Source organism: Podarcis cretensis (genome assembly GCF_951804945.1).
Source record: "Podarcis cretensis genome assembly, chromosome: 1".
Lineage (NCBI taxonomy): Eukaryota > Metazoa > Chordata > Lepidosauria > Squamata > Lacertidae > Podarcis > Podarcis cretensis.
This window is the reverse complement of record NC_137170.1, coordinates 27,704,277-27,712,975: the sequence shown is the minus strand read 5'-3', so window position 1 is coordinate 27,712,975 and position 8,699 is coordinate 27,704,277. Positions and strand designations below refer to the sequence as shown.

General features: G+C 43.8%; 1 long non-coding RNA gene across 1 annotated transcript; it reads right to left on the bottom strand.

Moving 5' to 3' along the window:
* Positions 1-1,454: 1,454 nt before the first annotated feature.
* LOC307211438 lies at positions 1,455-6,461 on the bottom strand. Its single transcript, XR_013836456.1, has 3 exons — positions 6,353-6,461; positions 4,618-4,702; positions 1,455-1,935 (listed from the first exon to the last, which is right to left on the bottom strand). It is a non-coding gene; the product is annotated as an uncharacterized lncRNA (long non-coding RNA).
* Positions 6,462-8,699: the final 2,238 nt, after the last annotated feature.

Here is an 8,699-nt window from a genome sequence, read left to right as displayed (position 1 = left end):
ACCTCTCAAAGTCAGCGTAATTTGCAATTCTTTATTACAATCATTTAAGATCTAGACCAGCCTTTCTCAACCTTGGGTCCTGTCAGAGACTGGGCAGAGGAGGGGGAGGAATAATGGATCCCGCCTCTGCAGTCTGAACCTGCCAGAGAAGAGGGAGACAGTATAGATTTACAAACAGGAGTTTGCGGAAGGTTCAGAGGCTGCAGAAGGGAGAAGCTGGGAAATACTGGGAGGGGAGCAGGAAGAAGAAGAAGCACCAGGGGAGAGACAGCTGACAGACTCAGTGTCTTTCGAAAGCATTCAAGAATCCTCCTCTCCCAGAACCAGGCAGGCATTTGGAGTAGTACAACAGAAAGCTCAGAGGCAGAAAGCTCAGATTAGCCATCACAGGGGTGACATAGAATAGGAGAGACAGAGGAGGTGGAGCTTTACTCAGAGCAATGCCATAACCGAAATCGAGGCACCTTTTCTAAGCCTCTCACTGTGAATATTGAATAAAAGACTTGGTAAGAACTCTTCTTGTTATCTGATTCTTGGCTGTGTACCATGGGAGGGATTGGATTCCCTGAAGCCTGCCAGGTCCCCAGATGCTATTGGACTATAACTCCCATCATACCTGGTCACTGGTCCTGCCAGCTAGAGATGATGGGAATTCTAGTCCAACAACATCTGGGGACCCAAGGTTGAGAATGGCTGGTCTAGAGTGTGTCAGCCATTCAGTATACATCCTATGCCTGCAGTCATTGCACTAGTCTGCCATCTTGAAAACTGCATCTCTCTTAATGTATCATATCTTCCAACTAAGGCAAATCACATTAATTGGCCCAGAGATAGGCCAATGTTGTTTAGTGCATAGTATGTTGAACTGAGATTTTGATTGATAAGCTCAAAGTATGGCTTTGGACAAGTCTCTCTTGGCCTAATGTCCTTTGAAAGGTTGTTGATAAGGTGCAATGATATTTTACCATCAAACAGGACTGTGTTCCCTGGAGGGAGTATATCATATTGGTGACCCATAAGAGTGATATTTAAATCTAAGATAGTGACATTTTAGCACTGCTCTGAGCTCCTTGGAATACAAGTGCACTACAGTAATGAATATGAATACAAATGCAACAAATGGATATGTTTGGTGAAGATATTGGGAATTTCTTGTTTCCACACACTTTTCCTAAATTTTATCCATCACATGACTAAACACGTATGTTTCCTGGAGAAATCAGGTTCTCTGAGTATTGTATTCCAGCTGATACTTGGAGCTACATACACAGCATAAACTTGTAGCTTCTAGAATAGTTCAGCCCTCTCCCAAGCCACAGCAGAGGTACTTCTGTGAAATAATGAAAGAGGCAAATGATTTTCATATCCAGCAATACAGCTAAAATGGGGCATAACTGGAAATGAATTTGATTCATTTTGTGGCTCTTTTGGTGTGTTGTTTAATTTGTGTTTTTTAATGCCTTGTTTGCAACTACTTGAACAGACTTCTATTAAGAGGAGGTGATTTCAAGTGTGCTCCCAAACTGCTTTTCTATGATACGATGCATTTGATGACTTCCTTTTATTTATTTATTTATTTTTGCTATTCTTCTTGTTCGCGTTCTGCTGACAAGCACATCTTTTCAAATGCATTTTATGCACAAGGTTTGGCTCTTATATGCAGTTAGATATGGAAATAGCTTAGGATCGCATCAGGTAAAATTGCTTAATAGGGGGAAATGCCACAGTCACAACACACCAAATGTCTAAGCGCTTGTTGTCAGGCGATGGTGTCTTCATTATAAGTGTGCTCCCTTTTCGTCAGCATCCACGGCTTGTTCAAATATCTGACATGACGCAGATCTAGAAATCAGATGTTCCAAGTCATGACTGTCTCATTTCTTCTCCTGACATATGCTTTCACTTTGCATGATCTTCTGTTCTTAGATGCAGCAGCTGAAAAAAAAAAAAAGCATTGTGCAGAACATTGTGGTGCATTGCGAGTGCTTCCTACATTCAGGGCCAACCGGTCCATGAGGTGTGGTGAGGCAGTTACCTCAGGTGGCAGATTGGAGGACAGTTGGGAGGGGACCAGATGCAAACCCTGAGGAGTGTACTGTACCCTTCGCACCTCCTCCTCTACTGCCTTGTTCTCCACTGGGACCACCTGTTCCTTTTAATCTGCCTGCTCCTTTCTGGACTCCTTTTTTGTCAGCTCCAGCGGATGATGAGGGAGGCAGCTTGGGTAGGCAGTTTCAGGGAGGTGGTTTCAGTGGGCAGTGAGCAATGTTTTGGGAGGTGGGGACAGAGGCAGAGCTAGCTGCTCCTGCACCCGGAGTGGCGCACATGCTGTGCACCCGGAGGAGGGGCTAGCCGCACGCGGGGCTGGGGAAAGCGTCCCAGGGGGGCAGCGTGGCCATGTCACACACCCCCTCAGGGATTACACCCAGGGTGGGCTGCACCCACCGCACCTCCTTCCTCTGCCAGTGGGTGGGGGGAGCTTCAACAGGCAGCATAGGAGGTAGCATTTTCTGTTTTGCCTCCAGTGGCAAAACATTCCAACCCAGTCTTGACTACATTCATTTTTCAAGTTGTTGGCAAAAGATCATGTTCCTTTCCCATTTCCCGTGCTTCCTCAGCACCTGAATACAGTGGTGTAGCGTGGATTGGCAGCACCCAGGGCCATGCAGAGGGGTGGGGATGAGGGGAACAGACGGAGTATGCATGCAAGTTCAACTGCCTGATGACATCCATGCCACCCAGGAGATTGCAGCCACAGAGGTAAGAAAAGAAGAGTTGTTTCATTGTCTGGAGAAGTCACTTCCTGCTTTACATAGAAAAGCTGTTTTCAATGGAGCCCAGCAACAGAAGCATGCGGCTGTACTGAGGCAGCACCCAGTGTTGAAATTTTGTGCCTCTAACAATTTTATGCCTGGGGCAACCACCCTGTGCCCCCCCCCATTACACTACTGCCTGATGTACATAAAAAGAACCTTTCTGGATCAGACCAAAGGCCCATTTAGTCCAGCATCCTGTTCTCAATGTGGCCAAACAGATGCCTGTGGGAAACCTACAAGCAGGATTTGACCACAAGAGCATTCTCTCCTCCTGTGTTTTCCAGCAACTGGTATTCAGAAGTGTTATGTATTGAAGTTCTCACCCTGGCCAACAGGACTATCGCGTATATAGTTTTCACTCAGGTCCACGTCAATTACTTAAGGCGGGAAACCCTGGGTTGTTGTTGCTACAATGTTGACAGTCAGCTACCTATAAAAGCAGGCTGGCTGAGCTGTTTGCTGTTCAGTTCTGTTCCAGCTTACAAATAAAGAGCTGCTTTGGAGAAATCGCTGCATCATCTGCTATGTCTACCCACTATTTAACACTGGCGACGAAGGTGGGATTGATGGACATCAGAGCACAGTCAGATTCGGACATTCATTGAGCGGAATCACTGAACAGCACCAATTTAGAGCTGACCGTTCTGGCTAGAGCACTGTGTTCCATCCATCGCCCTCTACGTCGGCATCGGAACCATGGCTTCACTCGTGCCTCTACCGCCGTTTGCCCCAGCCTCTGAATCATGGGACTTTTACCTTGCTCTGTTCAACTGCTACCTCCAAGCAAACGTGCTAACAGAATTGTGTAAGCGAGGCCTCTTCCTCAGCCTTTGTGGCCCCAAGGTGTTCAAGACGACCCGAGCATTGGTCGTGCCTCTAGCAGTCCAGGCAGTGCCGTGGGACACGATTCAAGAGAAGCTCTGCAACCACTATGCGCTGAAGCCTTCCAAAATTCTGCTGTGGAGGCAGAACACCAGGGCATAACCATCATGGCTAATAGCTATTGGTAGCCCTCTCCTTCATAGGAGCAGAGGAGCCATGACTGTTTAAAGCGGTATCATAGTGATTTACATGTATGGTGTGCTTTAAATGTATGGTATGGATGAGGACCCAGAATAGCTCCGCTGCTAGAGCATCAAACTCTTAATCTCAGGGTCGTGGGTTTGAGTCCCCCATTGGGCAAAAGAGTCCCGCACTGCAGGGGGCTGGACTAGATGACCCACATGGTCCCTTCCAACTCTACAATTCTGTGATTCTGTGAATGCGACCTTAGTCAGAAGGGAATCATTCCCACTCCTCTGCCCTCCCCACTTTAACAGTTGGTACTGAAACAACGTCTTGTGTGGCAATTCTTACTGAAGCATCCAGCATATGTGGTGCTGGTTATGTATACAAGAAGCATTTTGATCTGATAATAACTGAAGTCTCACAAACCCTCCTACAAGGCCTTCAACTGAAACATGAAAAAGAAAACCTTCACAACAGCCAAGGAATCTCTGGCTGCTCCTTTCTGTTTGGTTCCAGTACGGCTGCTTGCTCAAGCCTCCCTTATGCTATTGTTGGAAGGAGTGCCTATACAATCTGCTGATTGTGTTTATGCCCTGGCCTTCACACTGACATCACAAGTGGCTTTTGAAAAAGTCATAAGCACTTCAAAAGATGGAAGAACAGAAATCAGTGTTTGTATCTACATTTAATTCAGGGGAAGTCATTTTTAAGTTAGTTAACCTTTCCAATGGAGTGAGGTGTATTTGCACTGCAAAGGCTCAGAAAAAAATATAATGGATTCTTTCCTTCCTACCTTCCTGCCATGTTTTTCCATCACTGAATCTCAGTTCAGGAGAAAACCTGGACTGTCCTGCTGCCATTAATGGCACAGGGAGCCTCTGCCAGTAGGAAAGAAGACAATATTGGCATTAATAGAATCAGCAGTAGTCATCAGTATCTGTGTTCCACCCTTATCCTAGGCCTAAGGTTGCCAACAGCTGAGATATGCAGGCTTGGATTCTCCTCGGCATCTAACAGCACATCGATCTCAGAAATCAGCAAATAAGGCTTGTGAGGGCATAGAAATGTGACTTATTTATTTATCTAAGCTATTTGAAGTTACTTGAGAATCTCGGGGTGGCAAGCAACGACTTTAGAAGGACAATGAACAATAAATATCTAAAACAAAATAAAATAATCAGTGTCAAAATTCAGAACTTTCATGAATAGGAAAGGCAACAGAAGTGAAAATCAAACTATCACCATCCTCTCTTTCCCTCTTGAGGTACACAGGTGCATCCTTACATGGTATCTGAATCAAAATAATATAGTGGCATGATGCATTTCAAAAAGGGAGGGTAGTCAAAAACACCGGGGCCACCACAAAGAAAGCTATGCTCTGGGTCCCTATGCTGTGATCCTCACAATGCCAGGGAGCCTACATACAGTCACCCTTGTGAAATTTGCACATCTCCAAATTTCCACTTTACTATAAAGTAAAGTGTTCATGATAATGCATATACAGTGGTACCTCGGGTTACATACGCTGCAGGTTACATACACTTCAGGTTACAGACTCTGCTAAACCAGAAATATTACCTCGGGTTAAGAACTTTGCTTCAGGATGAGAACAGAAATCATGCTCTGGCGGTGCAGTGGCAGCAGGAGGCCCCATTAGCTAAAGTGGTGCTTCAGGTTAAGAACAGTTTCAGGTTAAGAACGGACCTTCAGAACGAATCAAGTACTTAACCTGAGGTACCACTGTATTATTAAAAGCAGCATACAAAAATATCTTGTTTTGCATTTTGCCTTTTTTTTTAAGCATTAAGAGTTGCAAAAAAATACTATCTGCAACGCTAGCTTAATTAAAATCACCATCTGCCAATCACCCAATCCCAATCCCACCCAATCCCACCACCCTTCTGAGTAATACCCCTCCCCACCTTCTCACTATATAGAAGGGTCTGGTGACTTCTGTTTCAGTGTATCTGAAGAAGTGTGCATGCACACGAAAGCTCATACCAAGAACTAACTTAGTTGGTCTTTAAGGTGCTACTGGAAGGATTTTTTTTATTTTGTTTTAATTAAAATGAACACCAATATCTTGCAGGATTGCTAGCTAGTAGCTGTACATGGAACTTTAAGTTCCCTTATAAAGCAAGAGAAGAATGGGATATGGCTTGTGGAAATCCAAAACAAAAGGGGCCACCCCCGAAAGAACCTTGGCAACATCCTGGCTTTCAGAGGGTGTGAGTCAAATACTCCCATTTCTTGAACTCAGCTATGGGAGAGGGAGGAAATAAAGGAAAACATGGTCCCTCAAGTGTTCCAGGCGCAGATACCATATGGTGTTAAAAGTGTTAAGATGGATATTGACAAACTGGGATATGTATAGAGAAGAGAGATAAAGGTGTGGTGTGTGTGTGTGTGGAGCCCAAGTCTTTTGAGGAAAGCTTGATGGACTTGGGTGTGTTTAACCCACAGAAAAGGGACGATTGAGAGGCAGTATTTTATTTCACTTAATGAATTAATTCATTTAAAATGTTTACAGACTGTTCTTCATTTCCAAGAAGGCATCCCAGAGCAGGCTGAAGTCACAGAGTAGACATCTTCAGATTCAAAGATGTTTCATATAGATGATGGAGCAAATTTTCTTTCTGTGGCGAGAGATAAGATGGAGGGGAGGGGAGAGAAAGGATCTCAGCTTCTTCTGGATGCTACAGACTGTTCACCAGTGAGAGAGACCATATTGGAAGGTGGCGAGTCTTTCCTTTTTTAAGCAGGGAGGGAATGAACACATTTCAGGAGTGGTGTCGTAATGGAAGACCTGCATGGGATTGAGCAGGGCTTTTTTCAGCCAGAACTCATTGGAACTCAGTTCTGGCACCTCTCGGATAGGTGCCAATATAAGAGAAAAGGGTGTATTCCAGCACCTCTTTTTGTAGAAAAATAGCACTGGGGTGGAGCCTGATTTGTTTAGAAGTTCCTTTCAACTATGATTCTGTGGGTCAGACCCAGACTTTGTCAGGCTTAGGGAAGAGTAATAAAAAATCAACGGAATTTGTCATAAATAGCATACGTCCTATTTCAGTGGACCTCCTCCAGGCATGACTGTGCCCAACTACACACCATACCTTTAAAGCACATTCTTCCCTGAAAGAATTCTGGGTACTGTAGTTCACCCCTCACAGAGTTACAATTCCCAACAACCTTTCACAAACCAAAAATACCCAGAATTCTTTGAAGGGAAAACATGTTTCAAAGTGTGCTTCATAGCAATAGTGTGTACACAGCCTAAATCTGGATTCAGTTCTATGATTCTCCAGAGATTCTCCAGAACAGAGGGAAAGAGTACTTATGTCTGATAACCTCATTTTATTCATTACAAACTAAGTTTGTAGCACTAAAATCACTGACACTAAACATGGCAGATATTAATAGCACTGCTAAAGTAATTATATCACAATAAATTAAGTTTATAGCTGAGCAAATAGTTTTTTATTAAAGCTGAAGAGCACTGGTATCACTACATGTTTGACGGCACCCCGTAAATCTAGGTAAGAGGAGGGGGCTGTGGAAATGCTTGAGAAACCTCATGAGGTTTCCAGCCAGTGATTTCTCTCAGCCAAACCCCAGAGCTGTGTAAAGCTGAATCGGACAACCTTCCATAATGAGTAGGTAATAAATAATCACCTGCTCCTGCGATCTACAGTTAAAATGCAGATTACCTATGTTTCTTTGAGCTCAGCTAAATGCACAGGATAGAACCCCCATTTGGAGCAGAAAAGGGGCCATTGACAGTGTCACCTTCTGATTTACCGTGTTGCTTACTTTCTCCAAGGCTCTCTCCCCAAAAAAATTCTGCTTAACTGAGAATGCATTAGGCTGCAAGGCTTGAAATATTCAGACACGTTTGCTTACAGAGTCTGCTATTGAGGACAACTTGTGTTTCACTGCTGAGAACCCCAGCAGTGATTTTGTTTATCATTGTCATCATCATCATCAAAAAGAAGCTGTTTTCTCAAGAGGCATTGTCCTCCTTGTTGGGGATCCTTGAGTTTCGGATGACTTGTGAGTGGAAAGAGCTTGTGACATTTAGAAAATGAATACCTAAGTGCATTGTGTGTGTTGTGTTTTCCTTGATAAATATGGAAAGCTTGAGCATGTTGGCTAATTAACTGGTCAGTCCAAATACAATGTACAACATTACATCTTTTTATATCCTGGATTGCTTTCTCAATGCTTTGAAGAACATAGGAAACATAGGTGGTCCCTCTGCCAGTGCTAGACATTTCTGTTTGTGGAATTGCTTCACAAAATAGAGAAGATAAGAAACTGCAAGATACTCCATACATTACAGCTGTCATGTGAGCGATGCCTGCCATGCCAGACTTGTTCCAATCAAGCAGCTGTAATGCATGGTTTCTTAAATGCACCACTGAGTGTTACCCAGGCCTCAAAATCAAATTCTATATTTTAAACAAGAAAAAGATATAACAAGGCAATCATGACAGACATGTTAGGACATAAAGCACAAACATCTTTATAGAGCCTCTGGATGTTTCAAATAAAGAGCCAGGGCTTGGTCCAAAAGTCAATCTCTGGCATCTCCAAGTAGGATGGATAGAGACCCCCCCCCCCCGTCTGAAACTTTGGAAAGTCACTAGTAGTCAGCATAGCTGTTACTAGATAGGCCAATGGTCTTACTTGGAATAAAGCAGCTTCTTGTGTTTTTAAAAGTACTGAAAAGGGAATCCAGGATATAAAAATATGTAGACTTGAGTTCAGTGGGCTTGCTTGCATATTATTATTCCTAATATGTGGCTGTCTCTGACTTTCCTTCATAGGTTCCATGGTAATGTGTCATAAATATGGGTATTACTTGATGGTTGGTTC